General features: G+C 43.0%; 1 protein-coding gene across 1 annotated transcript in view; it reads right to left on the reverse strand.

Moving 5' to 3' along the window:
* Positions 1 to 22062, reverse strand: part of PCDH11X (protocadherin 11 X-linked) — a 605637-nt gene extending 583575 nt beyond the window's left edge. The window contains exon 1 of the mRNA XM_087972141.1: positions 21603 to 22062. The gene's annotated coding sequence lies outside the window, so the exon portion shown is untranslated. The remainder of the gene's footprint in view (positions 1 to 21602) is intronic.
* Between the last annotated feature and the right edge of the window lie 549 nt (positions 22063 to 22611).

Here is a 22611-nt window from a genome sequence, read left to right on the forward strand (position 1 = left end):
TGACACTACAACCGTCATAAATATGAGTCAGTTGCCAAGCATCTGAATGCTGATCGCGTGACCATGAGGATGCCTCAATGGTCATAATTGTGAAAAATAGTCATAAGTCACTTTTTTCAGTGCTGTGGTAACTTTGAACGGTCACTAAATGAACTGTTGTAATTGGAGGACTTCCTGTGATTAAAGCTACTGTAGCTAATCTGGATGTTGAAGTCTAGCAGCCAGAGAATACCTGGTTGGGGAAGACTCAGGAGTCTCTCGGTCATTAACAGAGGAATACATGAGGTGTGAAATGGGGAAGAAGAAATAGTACAGGTAGTCCTCAACTTACAACAGTTTAGTTTAGTGGCCATTCAAACTTACAAAGCCACTGTAAAAATGTGACTTATGACCTGATCAACTGCAGTGGTTCTGCTGCAACGGGGGCTGACGATTTGCTAAACAACGGCAGCAAGAAAGCGTGTAAAATGACGGCAAAACTCACTTAACAAATTCCTCACTTAGCCATGGAAAGGTTGGGCTCAGTTGTGGTGTAAGTCGAGGACTACCTGTATGGGTTTATGAGTCAAAATCAGCTGGGCACCCTGACATAATAGAGTAAGGTAGTTTCAGCAGGTTTCCCCCTTCCAGTTCATTTTCCTTCCAGTCTGCCTAGAAGCAACATGCTAAATCCGTGATGGTGAACCTATGGCATGCATGCCAGAAGTGGCATGCAGAGCCATTTCTCCCGGCATGCAAGAGCTTGCCTGGAAGAACCCCACTGCGCATGCGCACGCGCCGCCCGACAGCTGATTGTTGGGTATCTGGCATGCATGCGTGGGGGGGCGAGGGTGCGCAGAGATGCGCAGGCACACTGGGGGGGGTCGCACGTGCATGTACAGATGGATGGCGCGGGGGTGATTGCATGTGCATGCGCAGACATGTGGTGTCTGGCAAGGACATCACACACGCATGCGCAGCAGGGGTGGGATTTAAATTTTTTAACAACTGGTTCTGTGGGTGTGGCTTAGGTGGTGGGCGTGGCTTTGGTGGTCATGTGACTGGGTGGAAACGGCTTGGTGGTCATGTTATTGGCTGGGTGTGGCCAACTCAACATCACTCACATTGAGGCACGCATCTCCTCGCCTGGCCTCTCATGACTGTGGGGATGTTGCAACAGTCGTAAGTGTGAAAAATGGTCATAAGTCATTTTTTTTAGTGCCATAGTAACTTTGAATGGTCACTCCACACAAGCAAAGTGCCAGCAAAGGAGGCGAAAAAAACTCCAGAGAAGTTCCTGAGACAGGAAGTCTAGTCCTGCCAAGAATGTAATAAGGGTTCATGGAGAGGCAGTTTCTGTAAGCAACACCAGAATGTTTCCTTCCTGCCTTCCTTACAGGATTAGGCCAGTAATTTCTTCTAACAACCGGTTCTCCAAACTGCTTAGAATGTTAACAACCGGTTCTAGCGAATAGGTGCAAACCTGTAGAATCCCACCCCTGATGCACAGATGGAGGGGTAAATATGCATGCACATGCAGATGCATGGCGCACAGCAGGGGAATCGCACACGCAGATGCAGAGACATGCTGCGTGTGGCGGGGAAATCGCACGTGCAGGCACAGAGATGCATGGCGCATGGTAGATGGCAAGAGGATCGCACATGCATGTGCAGGGGAGGTTGGAGGACCCAGCACGCATTGCCTTCTGGGTGCTGGCACCACGAGCACACGAGCGCGCACGCAATTATCGGCACGGGAGCCGAAAAAGGTTTGCCACCACTGCTCTAAATGATTCAATTCCTTTTTTCCATTTATATTTAGAACCTGGTCCATCCTTCTCCAGTCCCCACGCTGAGGCATCGCTGCAGAGACTTCCACAGCACAACTAGACCAGAGAGAAGATGCTTCTCGGTGGCTCACGTCCACCCACCCACACACCTCAAAATAACCGCAAGAACGAGAAGAAGAAAGATGCTTACGTTGAAAGAATTCTACTCCATCCAACTCAGGAACCTGACGCCACATCCTATCAGCACAAGAGATCCTGAGGAACCTAAGATGTATATTTTAGGAGTTCGAACCTCTCTAAAATTCTCTTTCATCAGACCTCAATATAGCTAAGATTTTGTTCCATCCTCTTTTGTATGCTTGTTTTGGTGCGTCTATGTGTGTCCTGTTTTTTTTTCTTCTCTCTCTCCTTGTTCTCTTTCAAACCTAAATATTATACAATTAAGCCCTCAATGTACGACCACAGTGGAGGCCAAAACTTTTGTTACTAAGTGAGATGCAGAGATTAAATGAATCTGGCTTCCTCGTTCATTTTGCCCCAAAAGAGGAATAACACACCACCTTGTGACACTGTGACCGCCTTACCCAAAATTCCTGTTTCTAAGTGAGGAATTTGTTAAAGTGACCTTTTTTCAGCCATTCTTGCCACAGGTGTGAAGTGAATCACTGAAGTTAAGGCAGTGACATAGCTGTCAAGCAACTATGCGTCTGCCTTCAGGTGATTTGGAGAATAGCTTGACTCCCTCTTCTTTGGGGCAGCCCCTGAGATATTGGAACATTGCTATCATGTCTCCCCTGGTCTTTCTCTTCACTGGACTAGCCATGCCCGGTTCCAGCAACCTTTCTTTATATGTTTTAGCCTCCAGTCCCCTAATCACCTTGGTTGTTCTTCTCTGCATTCTTTCAGTAAATGTACTGTTATAAGCCAAGGACTACCTCTACAGCAGATGTCCCCAATCCCCGGTCCATTTACGGGCACAGGGCCACAGCATGCCAGAAACTGGGCCATGCAAACAAGTAAAGCCCCATCCATTGGATCAGTGGTGGGATTCAAAAAAAATGTACTACCAGTTCTGTAGGCTTGGTAGGCATGACCATGTGACTGGGTGGGCATGGCTTTTTTTTTTTTTTTTTTGCTATTTTGCAGTCTCCCCCCACCTGTTTTTTGGGCCTCAGAAGACTCCTCTGAGGATCAGGAAGGCAAAAAAAATGGAGGTGGGCTGAGCCCCTACCTCCATTTTTTGCCTTCCTGGGCCTTAGCATCCCAGCACAACTGATCGTATGAACAGTTGATTGTCAAGAGGGAAAATAAAGAAATACTTTAAGGGGCCAGCGTCAGGCGGACGGGGTGAGCGTGCATTGGGCGGGTGAGGTAAGTGAGCCAGTGGCGACCGGGTGACTGGGTCGGGGGAATGGCCAGCCAAAACTTACTACCGATTCGGCGATCCATGCCAAATCCTTGCTATCGGTTCGCTCGATGCAGTGCGAACCGGATGAATACCACCACTGCATTGGATGCAGGCAGCACACAAAACCGCAACTCCTCTGGTCCAAGGAAAAATGTATGTCCATGGAACCGGTCCCCAGTGCCCACAAGATTGGGGGGCCACTAGCGTACGGCACCAAACACTGGCACAAAATTAAACAGTGAGGGAAAACTTGTTCTTCCGGCCGCAAGTCTTTTTCTCATTCCTTCCTCCTTTCCTTCAACGACTTAAGGTTCCAAAGCTGATCAAATGTGCTCAGCTGTTTCTGTCTGATACTGCCATCCCACTAATGCCTGCCACAATTTGTTCAGAAAAAAAATAAAAATAAAATATAAGGCAGCCCCTTTTGCTTGACAGTGACTCAGAATCCTGACAGGGATCCAATACCCTGAAATGACAGCATTTTCAGAACTTCATTAATCCCCCAAAAGTCATATGGCACCACCTGCCAGCCTGTTCCTCAAAAAATCACTAAGTATAAAACCTTTTTTTTTTCCCCCTTCAATTATTTCCTTCAAAAAGTTGGTAATACAATAAATTCTGGAAAGCCTGTGCATTCCAAGATGAATTACGCACAGGGAGGTGAAACGAAGGGCATATCCAAATAGGACTTTCTGGCAAATGGGTCTTTTAATGTGAGACTGTAATTGAAAGGATAAGAGGGAGGGAAAAAAAAATGCCCCTGAGGATTATACAAACATATTGTCTGTTCCAGCATCTGATCTCCAGAAGGAGAACATGATTTTAGTCTCTGTTCATTATTATCACTACGTGTCAAGCAGCAACAGACTGAGCATTCAACTTTTTATCTTAATTCCTGCAGTCATATGAAAAATATCAGAAATTCAGTCAGCTGTTTTTCTAGCAGAAATTGGGGCTAAAAGATGAAGGGGCAGTGGCCAAAGCAAGCAAAGCCAACATTGTTAAGGCTTTTTCTGTGCTTGTCATGGTGTTTTTTGCATGACTGCTCAGAATTAAAATCGATAAACATTGATGGGACTAACTCCCAGGTCAAGCTGCAAAAGGCAGCCACCTTAATGTCATCTGTTCCAGACAAAGCACAAGGTTTGTAGTTGGTTGAAAAGTTCAAAAGCTAGGTTGAAAGAAAGAAAGAAAGAAAGAAAGAAAGAAAGAAAGAAAGAAAGAAAGAAAGAAAGAAAGAAAGAAAGAAAGAAGGAAGGAAGGAAGGAAGGAAGGAAGGAAGGAAGGAAGGAAGGAAGGAAGGAAGGAAGGAAGGAAGGAAGGAAAAGAAAAGAAAAGAAAAGAAAAGAAAAGAAAAGAAAAGAAAAGAAAAGAGTGGGGGGAAAGTTCCAAAGATAGCTAGAAACGCACTTCAGAACTGTAGGAAAGGTTAACTTATTTGTCTAAATCCATTTAAAATTATCAAAACGATAGAATACATTCAGGGTTTCCCCACCTATCAAAAATTTGACTAACCATGTCAATTGTTGGGGTTACAAATTATCCAAACACTTAATGGTAGTTTGTAAGACCCAAGGTCATTATGGGTTATTCAATAGCTTTAGCAAACCTTGCAGAATTCAATTTAATTTTCTTTTAATTCACTGCTATTGAAACCGGCTGTTCATTGCAGGTAATGACGGACTTCTGTGTATACAGGTAATCCTCAACTTATAACAAGTTCATTTAGTGACCACTCAAAGTTACAAAGCACTGAAAAAAGTGACTCATGACCATTTTTCAGAGTTAAAACCTTTACAGCATTCACAGGATTATGTGATCAAAATTTAGATGCTTGAATGTATATTAAAGAAAAGTATATAAATACAAAATTATAACATATTCAGATGCTTGGCAACTGATTCATACTTATGACCACTGCTGTGTCCCAGGACTATTTTGAGACTTTCTGACAAGCAGTCAATGGGGAAGCTATACAGATCAAGAATCAAGCTCCTGAGCTAAGGAATGCATATGCATCTCATTTTCTGAAATGTGATATGAATTAGAATTAGAATTCCTTATTGGCCAAGTGTGATTAGTCACAAAAGGAATTTGTCTCCGGTGTATAAGCTCTCAGTGTACATACAACAATAGTGATGGTTCATTATGAGTATGTATGTGTGTATGTATCTATATCTATATCTATATCATCTATATCTATATCTATATCTACATCGAGATAGATAGATAGATAGATAGATAGATAGATAGATAGATAGATAGATAGATAATAGACAGACAGACACACACACAAAAATATGTAGGCTAAAAAGGGAGAGTTCTTTTTTTATATTTGCAGTTCATTTGCAGTGCTATGTCATGTTCAGTTGTTGCTGCAACGCGTTCCATCCCATTTTCACAGGAATCCATTTCCTGTTTTCACAGGAATCCTTTTTTTTTCTCTTTTTTTAAAAGGAGGAACAAACATCCATAATGCCTACTGACTGCCTTTAAAAATGCATTTCCTTGGCCATGTGGGCCCCATAGGCTATTTCGTGTAAGAAAAAAACAACCCAAATTCCTGAGCCAAGAGTTGCGCTGCAAAATCTGGAGAGGCATGAAATCCAAAGGGCAGCTGCATGCTGAGCTGCACATTAATCAGGGAGATAAGGGATCAGATTAGTTTGTGTCACAAGCCACAAGGACTAATTCCTCAAGCATTCCGATTCATGTCTCTTTCTACCGTGCTATGGCTGGGAAGCATTTGTCACACGAGTGGTGAAAGAGAAGTTGAATACAGATACAATGGCGCACAATGGCAGCAAAGCAAAGTCTTTCTAACCACGACCGGTGATCCCAAGAGTTTGCAACTTTGCAACCTTATGATCCATGCAAGCAATGCACCCTGGAAACAGTACAGGTAGCCTTCGACTTATACACGACTGTTGCAGCATCCCCATGGTCACGTGATCAACATTCAGATGCTTCATATTTTTGATGGTTGCAGGGTCCCGGCAGTGTCACACATCCCCTTTTGCAACCATTTGACAAGCAAAATCAATGGGGAAGCCCGATTCCCTTCAACAACTGGGTGAAATAATTTAACAACTACCATGATTCACTCAGCAACTCTGGCCAGAAAAGTCTTAAAAATGGGGCCTAAATGTCAGAGTAAATTCATGAACTGGAATGTGTTCAGCTGCCCAGGACCTCAAACCCATGGGGTCCTGTTCATCAATAAAACCATGTTTCCAATCAGCCTCCATGTTTCCAGTGTCTTTCTCCCTGCTTAGAACTGAAACCAGATGGATATTTCTTCCAACAATCCCAATTGTACAACATGCCAGTGCTTCAACCTAGGCACTCTGAGAATTTGTATCAAATTAAGAATGGAACGTAGATGAATCAGCAACTTTCCCGTAGACACTGGTACACCTCCAGGCATTTAACTGTGGTTAAGATGGCAAGCTCTATCATCCTCCTTAGGAATCTTGGATTAACCTTGCAAAATGTCATGTTTGTAACACAAGCCTGTACATTTTGAAGACCATCATCTATGGGGCAGTCACTCACTTAAACACCCATCTGTAAGGTATTATTTAAGTTCTTCTACTTTTCACACAAATCCACCACCCAAATAAAGTGTGCATTATCCTCAAACCAGAATGCCACCCTCCTTCTAATTAACTCATGTCATTGGGCAACTCCAGTTCAGAATCTAGAGAAATTACTAGCCCAAAGGCAATCTGAGCAAAGAAGAAATCCATCCAGCCAAAGAAATTAGAAAGAAGGAATGGAGAGAGAGAAAGAAGGAGGGAAAAAATAAGCAAGTTAATGCTGAAGCTTTTTTCAGCTCACTGGAAGCACAAATTAGATACTTGCACAGATGGGAAAGAGTTCACAGGTTGGTGTGTTTATTTTGATGTTTCCCTGCCTTAACTCAAAAGCTGGAGGTGAACAACAACAGTTGTGTATGAGCCAGCCACCTGCAGCCAAAAGATCTAGCTAATTGTGATGTTAATGGGGAGGGCTAAAATATATTAACTCAAAACAAAGTTCTCTCTATTTTCCCATCGCCATTTTTTTTCATCATTGCTTTGGCTCTTACATCCCCACTTCCTTGCCCTTAGAAACACACATATCCTATTGTAACACTAAAAATAACAAGCACTGGGGCTGTACATTTGACCAGAATAGCACTGGATAATCAGTTAAAGATTCATAACAACTTCCTCCTACAGCACCATCTGGGCATTTTATAGTCCCCAAGCTACATCCGGCCTTCGGCTGTCCCTGTCCAGCCCACATAAGGTCAACTGGAAATTAGAAATCAAATGTATATAAGTGTACGTCATGCATGCAACGCAACTGCCTTGCTTTTGTTTTGAAGGCAACTGCTTCATTTTTTTTTTCCAATTGCATCCTTGCTTGCCAACACATCTTCTCAGCTCTATTGGTTCCTCCCTCCACAACAGTCCCAATTTCTCATATGATCCCTTTGGGAAATGAATTGCCCGCCCCAGTCCTTACACACTGAGGATTCAGTTCAGAGTTTCAGATCTCTTGGATTTGAGTAAGGGAGGAAAGATAGATCCGGTAGTTATAAGAACTTTTACACTAGCAATTTATAGCATCACCTAGTCATTGCTGTGGCCATAGATCATTAGGAAGACAAGCTTTATATCAGCACAGTGATGGCTGGGTAATGCTATAAATCAGCGGCGAAGAAGGCTACCATGTCTTAAATAAGGTTTAATTTCACTTTGGTTCTGGTTCATCCTAGTGACAGTTTTGAACATCTACTGTAATCCTGCACACATATGAACACGCTTGATTAAACAGTGTATTTTCTTTTTTTTTTTTTTTTTTTCATTCTCAAGCAATTTGCTGAATGGCTTTGCTGATTAAAAAAAAAATTAATAACGAAACAAGTCGGTACATAATATGCCATTCTATAAGTGCACTGCAGTCGTCAGATACAAACAATAGGTTAAAGGAATGGGGCGATAGCCAAGAAACCCAAGAAGCTAGGCACAGGTACTTCGTTCCTAGTAGAGACAAGACGACATTTATCAGCTCTTTGTATCTTTATTTTATGATTAGATTTTGCCATCACTCTGCAAAACAAGCAAAATAAACCACAAACTGAGTTTCTAGGGTATTCGGCTATTTAAAAGGAAGGAATTATTGGGGGGAGAATGTTATTAGAAGGCAGAAGTTGGACAATCTTGGCTTCTCTCTCTCTCTCTCTCTCTCTCTCTCTCTCTCTCTCTCTCTCTCTCTCTCCCTCCCTCTCTCCCTCTCTCCCTCCCTCTCAAGAAAGCAAATCAGAAGAAGACTATTTTGACAAGACAATTTCCCAGATGCACTGAATATCTGTGAGTCCCCAAAGACCAGTTTCCTTCTGCATAAGTCTTCACCCCTAGCATTAATCAGATTCATACAAGGAACACATCTCAATACACAATTCCCTTGGAGAGATCGACAAGAATGTAATTGCACATATAACTTTGGGAAGACCACATGGAATTACTTATGTAGTGAGTTGGTACCTTTGTATGAGTTCTACAACTGCAACCATACTGGTGCTTCTAATGGCAGCTGCTCCTCACCTGGTAGTAAAGCATAAATTTAAGGCAAGAATTGACATACTTCTTCAAAGTTCCAACTCAATCTCTTTATTTCAGGATTCAAACTCTTGAATTCATGCTCTCTAACAGCAAGAGGCTGATTAGAGTGTTCCAATAAAAATCCAGTGGCCTCCTAGTTTATGGAGAGGTTTAGCAAAAGTGTGAATACCAAAACCAAACCAAAAAAAAAAAATGTCCACCGAGATCAACAATATGAATAAACATATGACAGTGCCTTGTGACCAGTTGAATACTTGTAAAGTACCATCCTAATTGTTTTCCGGAGACTTCAGTAAACAGTTCTCCTGCCTCCAGGAATTTTTAATCAAGGAGTCTTCTAACTACAAATGCCCTGGTATGCACCTAAAATTCATACCCATACAAAAAAAGCAGTGAATACATTCATTTTTCTATCATACAGGATCCAGAACAGAGCCAAGGGAGTTGTTTCGTTTTAGCATTCCCACAAAGTTTTGGATGACCCAAACCTTGTTAGTCTTTCACAAGGCACTGAAGACCTGGTTGGTCAATGTGGAGATAAGGTCTTATTGATGGTGAATGACATCAATTGTTTACCTTTGGGCATTAAAGGGTTATGTTTGGTTTGTCTGTTTTAATCTTGTAAATCACCTAGTGTCACTTGTAGGGCAACTATATAAATCCTATTGATTTCAACAAGATAACCCTTGTAAATATACAGGGATATATTCTGGGAAGACATCCTGGAAGTTTGATGGCCTCAAGAGACCAGTTCAAAGTAAGCTAACACCATCTAAACAAATGATAAGACACTAAAAAGCAGACCTGCTATAATTAAATAGAAACAGATTAGGCATAGAATGGTTTACCTTAATTCTTTCCTCACCTTTTCTGTCTACAGAAGTAAAAAATTGTATTGACTTCTTTGGACTAATGAGTTGAAAATGGTAGCAACACATCCTTCCTGTAGACTAGAGTATGTTCATTTTCCTGCCATTTTATTTCCTAAGAACTCGTAAGAGTCATTTTATCCAAACAGCAATTACCCCATGAGGAAAGTTGTCCTCTGAGAATGACCCAATGTAAACCGTGGTTGATCAGAGACTTAACTTTAGATCCAGCCCTCTAATCATGAGCTCACACAGTCTCACCAAACAGCGATCACCAAAAGTAGAGTATCAAAAAAACAACCCCAAAATATTTTGATTTACTAAATTGAAGACTTCAAAAGAGAAATTCATCAAAGACCTTCCACTGTCAACTCCAAAGTAAAACGGAGGCCAGGAAGAAAAGAATCTCATTCTCTTTTGGGAAATATGTTCATTGTATTGGCAAAATCACTGTGTGCCCTTATAAAGCAACTTCATTTAAAAACCAACTGCCAGATAAATATTCACTTAAATGACAGACAGCCTGAAAGCTATTACTCCATTTAATGCATCAGTATTTTGCTTTCAGACGCCGTATCTCCAGCTTATCAGTGATGCAACTGTACATTGCAGCAAATACCGAGAGTGCCTCCCCCAACCAAAAGTTCTATGAATAGAAGAGTCCACCCTGTTTCAAGTAGATTGCAGCATTACAAATAGAAGTTTCAAGACCGAACCATGGCCCCAAAGATGAGATTTCCATCCATGAAAGGAAGATTCAATTTCATTTTCCATCTTATCGTCTATCCTTCCTAATCCCTGGCATATTTTTTTCAACCAAAACATCAAACAAAAGAGGTGGTTAAATTATGACCTGTTTTCTACATTTGGGGGCAAGGGATATACATATATATTCCCCCTCTCATATCCCATTCTCTATTTCACAAGGTTATTTTGCTTGAAAGGAAAGGGGTACATAAATAAATAAAGCTTTCGTGAACACAAGAATGCTAATATATAGTTATTTTCTTGAACAATGTTCCAGATGTTGCAACTGATCCCATACCCATGACCTTGCCATTTCAGTGATCAAATAAGAACAAGCCTTGTATCCATCATCAGGAAAGGAAGGAAGATTGGAATCAGGGTTGGCTGACAAATGAACCCCCTGCGTCTTCATCAGTAAAAACTACTCCAAAAACCCCACACCATTACATTTATGTCACACTTAAGAAATCTGAGAGAGCTCAGATCTCTTTTGGTGGCATAGGGGCTTCCAAGTTGAGGATACATTTGACCCCACCCTGGGCTCAGCCTGGTCATCTACATTTTGAGGTATTTTAAAGGTGGATTTCTGATAACCACATTCTCTTTGTGTGACATAAAACTCAATATGAAAATAAGTCAGGCTTTCTCTGGTTTTATGTTGGCAAACTTTATATATTCATTGTTCTCCAAGGCACCTGATGACAGCACAATAAGTAATAGATAGAATCTTATCAAAGAGAGATTCAGGCTTAGAACTAAGGAGAAATTTCCTCCCAAGTGACAAAAATTAACCAGTGGAACGTCTTGCCCAGGGGTGGGATTCTACCAGTTCGCACCTATTCGCTAGAACCGGTTGTTCACATTCTAAGCAGTTCAGAGAACCGGTTGTTAGAAGAAATTACTGGTCTAATCCTGTAAGGAAGGCAGGAAGGAAACATTCTGGTGTTGCTTACAGAAACTGCCTCTCCGTTAATCCTTATTACATTCTTGGCAGGACTAGACTTCCTGTCTCTGGAACTTCTCTGGAGTTTTTTTCCCCCTCTTTTGCTGGTAGTTTGCTTGTGTGGAGTGACCATTCAAAGTTACAATGGCACTGAAAAAAGTGACTTATGATCATTTTTCACACTTACAACTGTTGCAGCATCCCCACAGTCATGAGAGGCCAGGCGAGGAAATGCGTGCCTCGATGTGAGTGATATCGAGTTGGCCACGCCCAGCCAATAACATGACCACCAAGCCATGTCCATCCAGACACATGACCACCAAGCCACACCCACCACCTAAGCCATGCCCACAGAACAGGTTGTTAAAAAATTGAATCCCACACCTGGTCTTGCCTCCAGAAATTGTGGGTTTTCCTTCACTGGAGGTTTTAAAGAAGAGATTTGAAAGTCATTTGTCCCAAATGGCATATAGGCTCTCCTGTTCCCCTGTTATTCTCCTTCCAACTCTAGTTATTATATAATTTTGTCTACCAGCATGTTGATAAATTACAAAATCAGTGCCGATGAACACCATGTGCAATGCCATGGTACAGACGACCAGATGTCCCAAGAGTATCATGTCTGAGTTTTATCCTTACTCATGAAGTACAACTCTGCATTGAAGTGGCTCTAGGCAGAGATCACATCCCTTGTTTTACCATTAGAAGTTTGCTTTCCCTGACGTCTCAAGGTCACAACTTCAAACATTTCCGTTTTGGAAATCCTTGGAAAACTGAAAAGACATCCTCTGGTTCATATACGATTTCAGCTAAAAAAAAAAAAAAAAAGGCGGGGGGAGAAGACTCTGTAGTTTCTTCCCCAAACCCCAAAATCTTTAACCTTAGACTGTCTACTATTAACTTCACCCCTTTCCTAAGAGGTCTGTAGGAATCATGCATAAGTGCACCAATGTGCCTACCATCCCTGTCCTATTGTTTCTTTTTTTATTCCTATCCATTTCATGTATTCATAACCATGTTTATACTTATACCTGTTATCTAACACTTGCTTGACAAATCAATCAATCAATCAATCAATCAATCAATCAATCAATAAATAAAATTTAAAAAATAAGACTCATTAGCTGCAAAAAGCCATATCATGAAACCACTCCTGGGATCTCATATATGCTTATAACCTTTGCCAGACTTTCACCTCAACCACAGGCCCAATCACAGGGCTTCCTGTCTACCAACCCCACGCAGCCTTGTGGCTGTGCCCGAAGCAGAAATTATGCACGGAGCCCATCTAGCGTCAATAAATGCAAAATTCTTTCTTTCTAAGAGCTGCAGCTTAAAAACTTCCTCCCATCGCCACGCTGGTCCGCACCACCTCAGAACTGCTGACATTGGAAAGCAAACTGCCATATGGGTTTGATTATTGCAAGCTGCTCTATAGCGGGAGCTAGGATTTTAATTGCAATGCCCTATTTCACTGATAGTTTAATTCAAACTGCCAAGGGCTGATTTAGAATTAGGAAACCCCGAATAGGTACATAGGCAAAGCTTTTTGAAGAGGAAACCGAAATGTTTTTAAGTATACATTTCATTCCGTCTCTCTCTCCCACCCAGCCAACTCATTTGCAGAGCTGAATTCCTATCCTTGGCTGTTTGGACTCTGGGGTCATGTTCATGTTCAGACTCTGGGGTCATGTTTGGACTCTGGAGTCGTGTTTCACATCATACGAGATGGGTTTGTTTCTGTAATCTGAAATTTTGGTTGTTTGGGGTCTACTGAAAGGAAGGACTAGGGGAGACATGACAGCAGCCTTCCAATATCTCAGGGGTTGCCATAAAGAAGAGGGAGTCAAGCTATTCTCCAAAGCACCTGAAGGCAGGACAAGAAGCAATGGATGGAAATTAAACAAGGAGACAAGCAATCTAGAACCAAGGAGAAATTTCCAGAAAGTTAAAACAATTAATGAGTGGAACAACTTATGGGTGCTCCAGCCCTGAAGATTTTTAAGAGTGTGTCCAGAATGATATAGGATCTCCTGCTTGTGCAAGGGGTTGGACTATAAGACCTCCAAGGTCCCTTCCTATCCTATTAATTCTATTTTACAATGGTTTACTGAATAAACCACAACAGGCTGGCTTCACAACAACCCATTACATACAAGCTGAACTAAGCTACATGGGCTAAGTGAGATTTATGAACATAGCCATTATTATTTTTTTAACTCTACCTTAAATGCCAAAAGGTAATTTGCATCCTACATTAATTATATCCGTGTTGGTATGCTGCATCTTCACCTTGCTATATCTCAAATTAGATTGTGCTACATCTAATTCACTATTATTTTTGCTGCTTAGTATCATTTACAATATGGTTTAAGACAGATCTGAAGACAACTGCTACCTGGAGGTGAACCTATTATTTTTTTTTTTTTTTTTTTTTAACATGCCAAACCATACGCTTGGCCATTAATCAATGCTCTCCCCCATTTTTCCAGTAAACAACCCCAGATCGGTCTTCTTTAGCTTTACATCCGCACCAATGCTGCAATATTTGGCAAGCAGTGTCAAAGAGAGTTGCCCCCCCAATTTTTCAGAGCAGGAATTGAATTACATTTTTCTTCATTAGAACTTTCATCCTAAAGTACATTGCACAACCTGGGTTCCTAAAAGGTCCATTTACTACGGAATAATTAATCAGCGGAGTTCCTAAAACACCTTGCACAAACCCAAAGCAGGTAAGCCACCTTACGGCTCAGCGCAATGGCTGAAAGCAATCCCCACCTCCCCGCCTTTCTGTTGCAAGTTTGATGGGAGAAATGAATAAGTCATCACTAGACTGAATTTCATCAGGTAAATCAGGCGCTTCGCTCGCAATATCGCAATCATTTTGTTCATAGTCCACTGTACTGATGGAGGCCAGAGCTGCACTCAACTTTCTGTTCGTATTTCTACGTATCGTCGGGTGTGACTTGATTCCTCAGAGATTACTGTACAATTATAAGAAGAAGAAACCCCCCCCACCCCGCAAAGATTTATAAATAAATTAATGCGGTGGAAACATGACTTTAATTTTAAAAAAAGCCGTTCTTTTCCTGCTTTCTGTAGCTTCTTCAAAGACTAGGGGAATTTTTGGCTTCGATTCACTTTGCAATGCTGAGACATAGAGTCATACCTAGGCATTTCATAATGAATGTGGTGAAAACAGACAAATGAAGAGCTAGCTAGCTGGATAGCAAGACAGATGAGATAGATAGATGATAGATAGATAGAGATACGGTAGATGATAGATAGTTTGATATAATCAAGATGGAGATAGATAGAGAGATATAGAGATAGGGAGGGAGGGAGGGAGGGAAGGAGGGGAAGGGAGAGAGGGAGGGAGGGAGAGAGAGAGAGAGAGAGAGAGAAAGAGAGAGAGAGATGATGATGATAGAAAGAATGAGTGTTCTTCCAAACATTAGATGTTAAGTCCAAGCTGCCACCCTACATGTGGTCATTATCAGGATTGCAATGCTACAAACCTCAGAGTTACAAGTTTTTCTCCCTTGCTCTAAAGAAATATCACAATTGCAGTCTGTCCAAAAACACATCAGAAACCAAACAGGGAGCACTCTCTTCCTGCAAAATATCCCAGGAATTTCAAAGAGAACACGCGGTTGAAATTATCACACAAATTCAATACAATCTAGCCTTTATGTATTTCAAGCTGTGTTCCTGCCTCAGGCAATACATATTTTTTGGTAAAATAATCTCAAGGAACCAGCAGCATAAACTTCTCCAGATGGTTAGGTTCATACAGTACATCATGTTAAGCCCAAAACTTAGTTTGGTTTGAATTTAGTAGGATAGATAAACTATAGTGTGGACAAAATGAATCAGTGGTTAGGTCAAATGATTTCAATCAGATTTTAGGAAGATGCAAAAGCTCCCCAAAATTTTAACCATGAGTCCTTATCTTATCTTCACTGATGAATGATATCCATTTTTTTTTTCAAAAAGGAAAACCTTTTTCATCAAAGTATATACCTAATTGAAATGATCTATGTTAACCTGGAAGTAAGTTTCTATATACATTCCAAGGTACCTTTCTTTCTTTCTTTCTTTCTTTCTTTCTTTCTTTCTTTCTTTCTTTCTTTCTTTCTTTCTTTCTTTCTTCTTTCTTTCTTTCTTTCTTTCTTTCTTTCTTTCCTTCCTTCTTTCTCTCCTTCCTTTCTTGTTTTCTTTCTTTCCTTCCTTCTTTCCTTTCTCTTTCTCTCCTACCTTCCTTCCTTCCCTCCTTCCTTTTCTTTCCTTCCTTCCTTTCTCTTTCTCCCTTCCTTCAACCCTCCCTCCCTTCCTCTCTCACTTTTTTCTTTCTTTTCATTATCTGTCTATCTATCTATCTATCTATCTATCTATCTATCTATCTATCTATCATCTATCTATCTATCTATCTATCTATCTATCTATCTATCTATCTATCATCTATCTATCTATCTATCTATCTATCTATCTATCTATCTATCATTATTATTTTCTTTCTTCTTGCCATTGAAACATAATAGATTCATATAGCAAGTTCTTAACATGCATTTACAAACAGCATAGTGCTACAGCTTATTTTCCTACATATTTGGCATGGGATTTAAAAAAAAAAAAAAGACTAAACTGAAATTAAAAAGTATCTGTGCAATAGCCTGCAGAGAATATTTTTTATTCATTCCATAACATAGAGAAAAGAGCTAACAAGTGAAGTTTGAAACCTGCTAACAGGGATTTTACAAGCAGAATGGAGTAATAGCAACTTATACAATTTCTTGTCAAGTCTCTTCACTAAACTCGGGTACAGTAATTGAAAGAGACTGACTTTCAAACTCTTTGGAATAATGAAAAGCACTCTCTCTCTCTCTTTGCAAGACTCTTGGGATAATGGAATGCACCTTTCCAATTTACATTCTTTTTTCCTATTCCATATTTCATTCTTGTGTCTAAGCGGTTCATTCTGCAGGGAGCATCACTGTTTGACAAGCACCCGGGCTAAAATTCAGTCTCACACACCTGGCCATTGAAGGCGACAAAAATGGCTGCAGCATTGGATGCTTAAGGATACATACTAATGACATCATCACCCAGACTTGTTCTTCAGCGAAGCAACTGTGGAAAATCTGACACTTCAAGTGCCAGAGTTACTTCATGATAGGACCATCCTCTGTGGGCTCAACCTCAAGTAAGACTCGTAAATGAATCCAGAATCAAGAATGAGTTTGGAGCACAAAGAACCAGTTGCCTTCTCAAGGACATGGGGTCCATCAAGGACAAATGTTCTCGCAACTGAAAACCAGGATCTCCAGCTTTTTCCCATGACTGAAGGTCAGAGGAATCTAGTATTGGATCTCACACATGGGAAACACAGTTGCTTCCTTACTTAATTAAGTTGGCATTATTATTAAGGCTGCAATTATCATAGAAACATCTACTGAGGGATACTCGTAGCCCGGTTATGATGAGAACAAAGGACCACTGCAAAACAGGGTGTCATATTAAAAAAAAAAATCACACTCAGCTACACTAAAAATCCCTACTGCAGAATTTTTAACACAGGGTATCCGTGTATAGAATGGCAAAACAAGCCTACGGACTGGGCAATGTATTTCTATAGGGTTTGGAGCATGTATATTTGGGTGTTTTTCTGCTATAATCTAGCAAATATGGTCATTTATACCACTCTTCGATAGGAATCTTTGACAATGCCAGAAAGCCATGAGCCCCGCTATACTCTAGAGGATTGATTTCAAAGTTAGAACAATGGTGCTGCAGAATATGAGATCAAACAACCCAAGGTTACTCAAACCAGAAAGTAGCCAGGACAAAGGAAAGTTTAACTCTTCTACAGCCATGTAGAAGACTCCCTGTTTCATTCTTGGAGACAGCAAGAGTTTCTATAGCATATCAATAAAGCAAATGCATTAGTTTCTGAGCTGTTCTACCACAGCGGGCTTCCTAGACAAGCTGGTAGGTTTTAGACAGTCCCAAATTCAAAATTCCATGCTGTTAACAATGAGCCTGCACTGCACAAGCTAGCGCTGATGGCTTCCTTTCCTGTTACTATAGGCTTCGATGCAGTTCGAACATCAGTAGCAGATCCAGATGCATTATCAGAAACCAGTCTACAAAGATTAGCATATCAAGAAAAGAAGGAAGGAAGGAAGGAAGGAAGGAAGGAAGGAAGGAAGGAAGGAAGGAAGGAAGGAAGGAAGGGAGGGAGGGAGGGAGGGAGGGAGATACTAATCTCGCAAATCTGATATTTCAAGATTCCTTTACTTAAACAATGATCATGCTGAATCAAGCAAGAAGCAATCATCTAGATCCAACTAGCGGTCTAGAACTTAGGACACATTTTAAGTTTTAAGAAATTATCAGGAGATTTCTTTCGTCTCCTTAAGTCTCCACCACTTGGCGTTTCCTTGTTCATCACAAAACAGATTGTACAGGAATGCAGGCAACTCCCTGTACTCATTCAACTTACAGTTCTGAATGCAAGCACGGAACTAAATTATATTCACCACTACCACCCACCCCAAACCAGTTAATACTAGAAAGGAAGGAAGGAAACAGAACATTATCTTGACTATTGGAAGGAAAGAAGGATGAGAAGAAGGTTGCCTTTAGGCCTCACAGAATACAAATGCGTTGAACACAGCTACAGGTCCAAATATCTGATCTTCCTTTCTGCAGAAGCTATGATGTAGAAAGCCAATGTACTAAGCAGACAGTTCTATGTTGAATATAAATTATCCTTTAAATACAGCGAGGTATTCCTCCTGCTCACATTTAAGAGAGAAGGCAGCTTTTGCTAGGAGGAATGACAGGGCTGTGTGTGAAGCAATAACACCTTTTGTGCAGTGGGAACAAGAATTAAAATGCGGACAAAGATCTGAATGGTTAAACACTTTTAAGGAGAAGAAGACACACGCACACACACACACACACATACACACACATATACACAGAAGGAAATTGTGTCTTTTCAATTTCATTTGACAGAAGAATTTCAACGGGGAATATTCACACATCCTGTAACAGCGATTTGTGATTTGCCTCCCATAATAGAGTTGATCCTCTTATACTCTTTAAAAAGGAAGGAAAAAAAGGGGGCTCCAAGAATCATTGGCTTAAGTAATGTTCAATTTTATCTTCAGATTCAGCTACAGACACAGCTGAAGCAGAACATGCCTGGAAATTTAAAAAGTCTTCTGTCTCCCCAGCTCTCCCTTGCCTTCTCCCCCTCCCCCAATCCACGTTTTTCTCAGGATTTTAGTCATTAATATTCCGATCGGGTCTTTGCAATGAACACACTTCCTGTTTTCTTCCATCAGCCCCCCCACACACACACACCCCATATCAACCTCCTTCACCCCAACACCTCTGTTATAGGTGGGATTATCTGCTTAGAATAATAGCTTCTCTATTATAAATTCTGGCTTATCTTATGCAAATTTTACAGTATCAAAAGCACCCAAGGATGAAGGCAGTACGCAGGCTCCCCATTCCCATTTCAAAGGTAGAAACAATTTTTATTTTATTTTTTTGGACCATCCAATAGAATTTCACGAATATCTGTTCAGAGGAGTCCTAGCATCTCAGAAATCATCTCCGTGGACCATCTTACAAAAAAGAGGCATACACTTGTTCCTGGGCCATCCAGAAGCCCTGCGTAACTTGCAGGCTTACACCATCCCGAGTACAAATAATTCATTATAATATAATGAAAAATCACACACACAATGCACACACGCACGCAAAAGATATCATGGCATTCAGGATAGAGAAGAAAAAAGTATGCTTTTTTTTTTTCTCCCCCATATGGTGCATATTTCCCTTGGCATATCAACTTTCACTTTTAATTTGCTAACCTTCCATAAACATGGAAGTGGGAGGAGGGGAATTGCTTGTGCTTAGGGCACAAGTTGAATATGGGGTTTTTTTGTGTTGAAAGCACCCATCATTTCCATTCTGCCCCTCCCCCCCCCAATTCCTAAGGTGGATGTGCTAAATTTTAAAGAGAGGCGCGTTTCCATTTGGAAGGAACCAGATCCTTTCATCCATTAATTTTTTTTTGTTCCCCTTCTCAAAACCCTGTTGGTCCCAGGTGGCTCCTTTTCAGACCCATCCCTGGTGGAGGCTCAAGCTATTTTAAGGCAAGGCTGTGTGTTTCCATGGTCCACGCGCCCCCCACACACACACACCCTCCTTCCTTCTCTTTTCTCTTGCCCCCCCCAACCCACCCACCCTCAAGGTCATGGGGGAAGGCAATGCCTACTCATTACAGACCTTCAAAACTACTTTTTACAAGTTATTACCAGACCAAGGTTGAAAGCAAAAAAAACCCTCAAGCCCTGTAGCCAAATTCGATTTCCATTCAAGCCATCAGGTACAAAGAAGCATGCCAAGGCCAATTTCTAGAAGGTGGGGAATGATTCTAGTAAGCTCCATTGATGTTTTTTTCTTCTCCCTTCCTTCCACCACTGCTGGTCATGACAAAGAGGCACTTCTAGGAACTAAAATCTCTTCCTCCTCGTTTCTCTACCCAAAACCTCCACACTGCCAGTTTCCACGCTTGGGTTTCCTTTGCCACCCGTCTGAAGATGCCACCAAATCAACTAAAGTGTCTGGGTATATACACATCAATACATTTTTTCTCTATGCGTGTGTGTGTCTCTCTCTCTCTTCCCAGCTGCTGTACATAGGATTCCAGGACTCCCAAATAAGCAACTTCTTCATCACACCAGCTCAAGGAAACCCTTCAATTAAAGAACTTCATTTGCCATCTGAGGTTTCCCCCATCTTCTTCTCTTGCACAAAACACACACGCATATTACACCAGCAAGCCGAGGTTTTCTTTCTTTCTTTTTTTTAATGCAATCTTTTCCCCCATGCAGCCTCCATTACAAGATTAACATTCCACCCACCAAAGATGCTACATTTCCCACCCCGCTTCCTATTCACCACCAGTCTCTAGCCTTCCTGCACAATACCCCCCCCCTCATTAATCTGCACCCTGCCCGGCGTGCCCCCCCGTCCCCCCCAAAAAAAGAATAATTCTGCACTGGGAAAAGAGGGGGGGGAAGACTGGTGGATGGGGAAGGAGGAGACGGTAGTTGCTTGTCTCCAATCCACAAGTTGATCAAGCCTCTCAGCGGCTGAGCAGTCTATCTTTCTTCTGCCCCTCTCCTACCACCCCAACGTAACGCACACCCCGGAGAAACGCAAGGCGCAAAGGGACCCGGACCAAACCAGCCCATGCCTGCAAAGCGGTGGCACGACGGTTGCTTCCCGACGTTAAGACGTTCTTCTACCTTCACTCCCCACGCCGGGAAGTCATCGCGTTCCCCGGAGGCTCGTCCATAAGGATGGGGGAACGGGGGAAAGGGATGCTTTCTCGGGGTGGTGCGGGGTGGGGAGATCGCCGCTTGCTCGCCTTTCAGCGCCGTCTCCGTCCTTCTCTTTCTCCCATCAGCCGGATCGACACCCAACCACCCAACCGCCGCCCCCCCCAGCCCTTCGCCCGCCCCTTACCTTCAATTCCCTCCGAGCCAACCAAAGCTAAACCAGCTTTCCCCAGTCGCGCTTCGCCCCGCTGCCTCCAAGTCAGGGAGATGGAAGGAGGGAAGGGAAGGAAGGAAGCCCCAAAGCGCACCGCGGAGGGAAATCCTTCTTCAGCTCAACGTGGAAAGAGGAAAGGGGGAAGAGGGAGGGAGAAGAGAGGGAAAGAGTGGGAGATAAGGAGAGGGAGGGGGGGGGAAGGAGGGGGAGAGAAAGAGGGAGGGGGAGAGAGGGAAGGGAGAGAGGAAGGGAGAAGGGGGGGGACAGGAAAAAAGAGATCCGAAATGGGGAGAGCGAGAACAGGACGGGGCTCTGGGGGTCGCGCCGCCCCTCCCCCAAATCAAAAGGCAAGAAAAGGGGAACGATGCCGGCATCCTTCCTTTCCCTTGCCCCCCCCCCACCCCGCTCCTTTGCAATTGCGGAGAAAGGGGGCATCCAAGTTAGAGCTCTCTAATAAAAGTGAGGCACCCCCTCCCCTCTCGCCATCCTACCCTTGCTCCAAAGGAATGCTTGCAATAAATAAATAAAAAGGAAGAAGAAAGAAGAAGAAGAAGAAAGAAGAAGAAGAAGAAGAAGAAGAAGAAGAAGAAGAAGAAGAAGAAGAAGAAGAAGAAGAAGAAGAAGAAGAAGAAGAAGAAGAAGAAGAAGAAGAAGACGGCGCCCAAGTGAACTTACACGAGGAGATTTCGCCAAACTTGACAGGCGGCGAGGCGGAAAAAAAGAAGGGGAAAAAAAAAGAAGAAGAAATAAAATTCCTCCGGCTACTGCCAGCAGCCCGTGCGGCTGCAACGACGGCGGCGGCGGCGGCGGTTCTCCTTCTTCTCCTCCTCCTCCTTCTCCTCCTCCGCCTCGGCAGGCGAGAGAGCCCGGAGATGGCTAGGATGCCGCCGCCGTCCGAAGCCAAGCGATATTCCCCGCGAGAAAGCGGCGAGGCAGGACTCCTGACCGGGCGCGCAAAGCGGCTAGCCGAGCCGGTGGGCGATCCGCGGGGCTGGTCCCGAAGGCGAGCTGCAAACTCGGCGCCGGCTCTCGCCCGGAGCTTCCCGCTGCCGCCGCCGCTGATGCCGCCGCTCCAAGCACCGCGGCTCCACACGGCGGTTGCATCGGCTCCACGCTTCAGCTGCTGGCGTCTGAACTCCGCTTTGCTCGACAGCGCCAGCAAGTCCTCGCCGCGCCTGACATCACTGCGAAAGGGGCGGGCGGTGAAAGGGGGGAAAGGGGGGTGACATGCAAATGAGGGGAGGGGGAGTTTTGTTTTTTTAAAAAAAAGGAGGACTTTTTTTTTTTGCAAGCGGGCAAGCGCGCCCACCGCCCACCTGCCGCCCCTCTCCTCCACCCCCACCGGTTCCTCCCTCGCCTCTCCCCGCGGTCTTAAAAGCTTCTGCAAGCGGCGGCGGCTGCTCTGGAGCTCCGCGGCGAGTAAGTGCTGGAATTCGGCGCAGGGCAGAGGAAAACAAAACAAAACAAAACAAGGGAAGGGAAGGCGGCTTCGGGTGGTCGTGGGTAGGGGTCTGGCGAGCCCCAAGTGGGATCCCCACGGCGTGTTCCCTTCGGAAAGTCGGCGAGAAGTTGGGGGTTCTGGGAGGCGTGGAAGCCGCCTTGGGTTCGTTCGTTGGAAACTGGGGGGGGGGGGGAGGGAGGGGGATTCCTTGGACGTGGAGAAGAAAAAAGTCTTGCCTTCGTT

This window comes from Notechis scutatus, chromosome 10 (genome assembly GCF_049901735.1).
Source record: "Notechis scutatus isolate UNSWTSFEM ecotype Mainland chromosome 10, rNotScu1.2, whole genome shotgun sequence".
NCBI lineage: Eukaryota > Metazoa > Chordata > Lepidosauria > Squamata > Elapidae > Notechis > Notechis scutatus.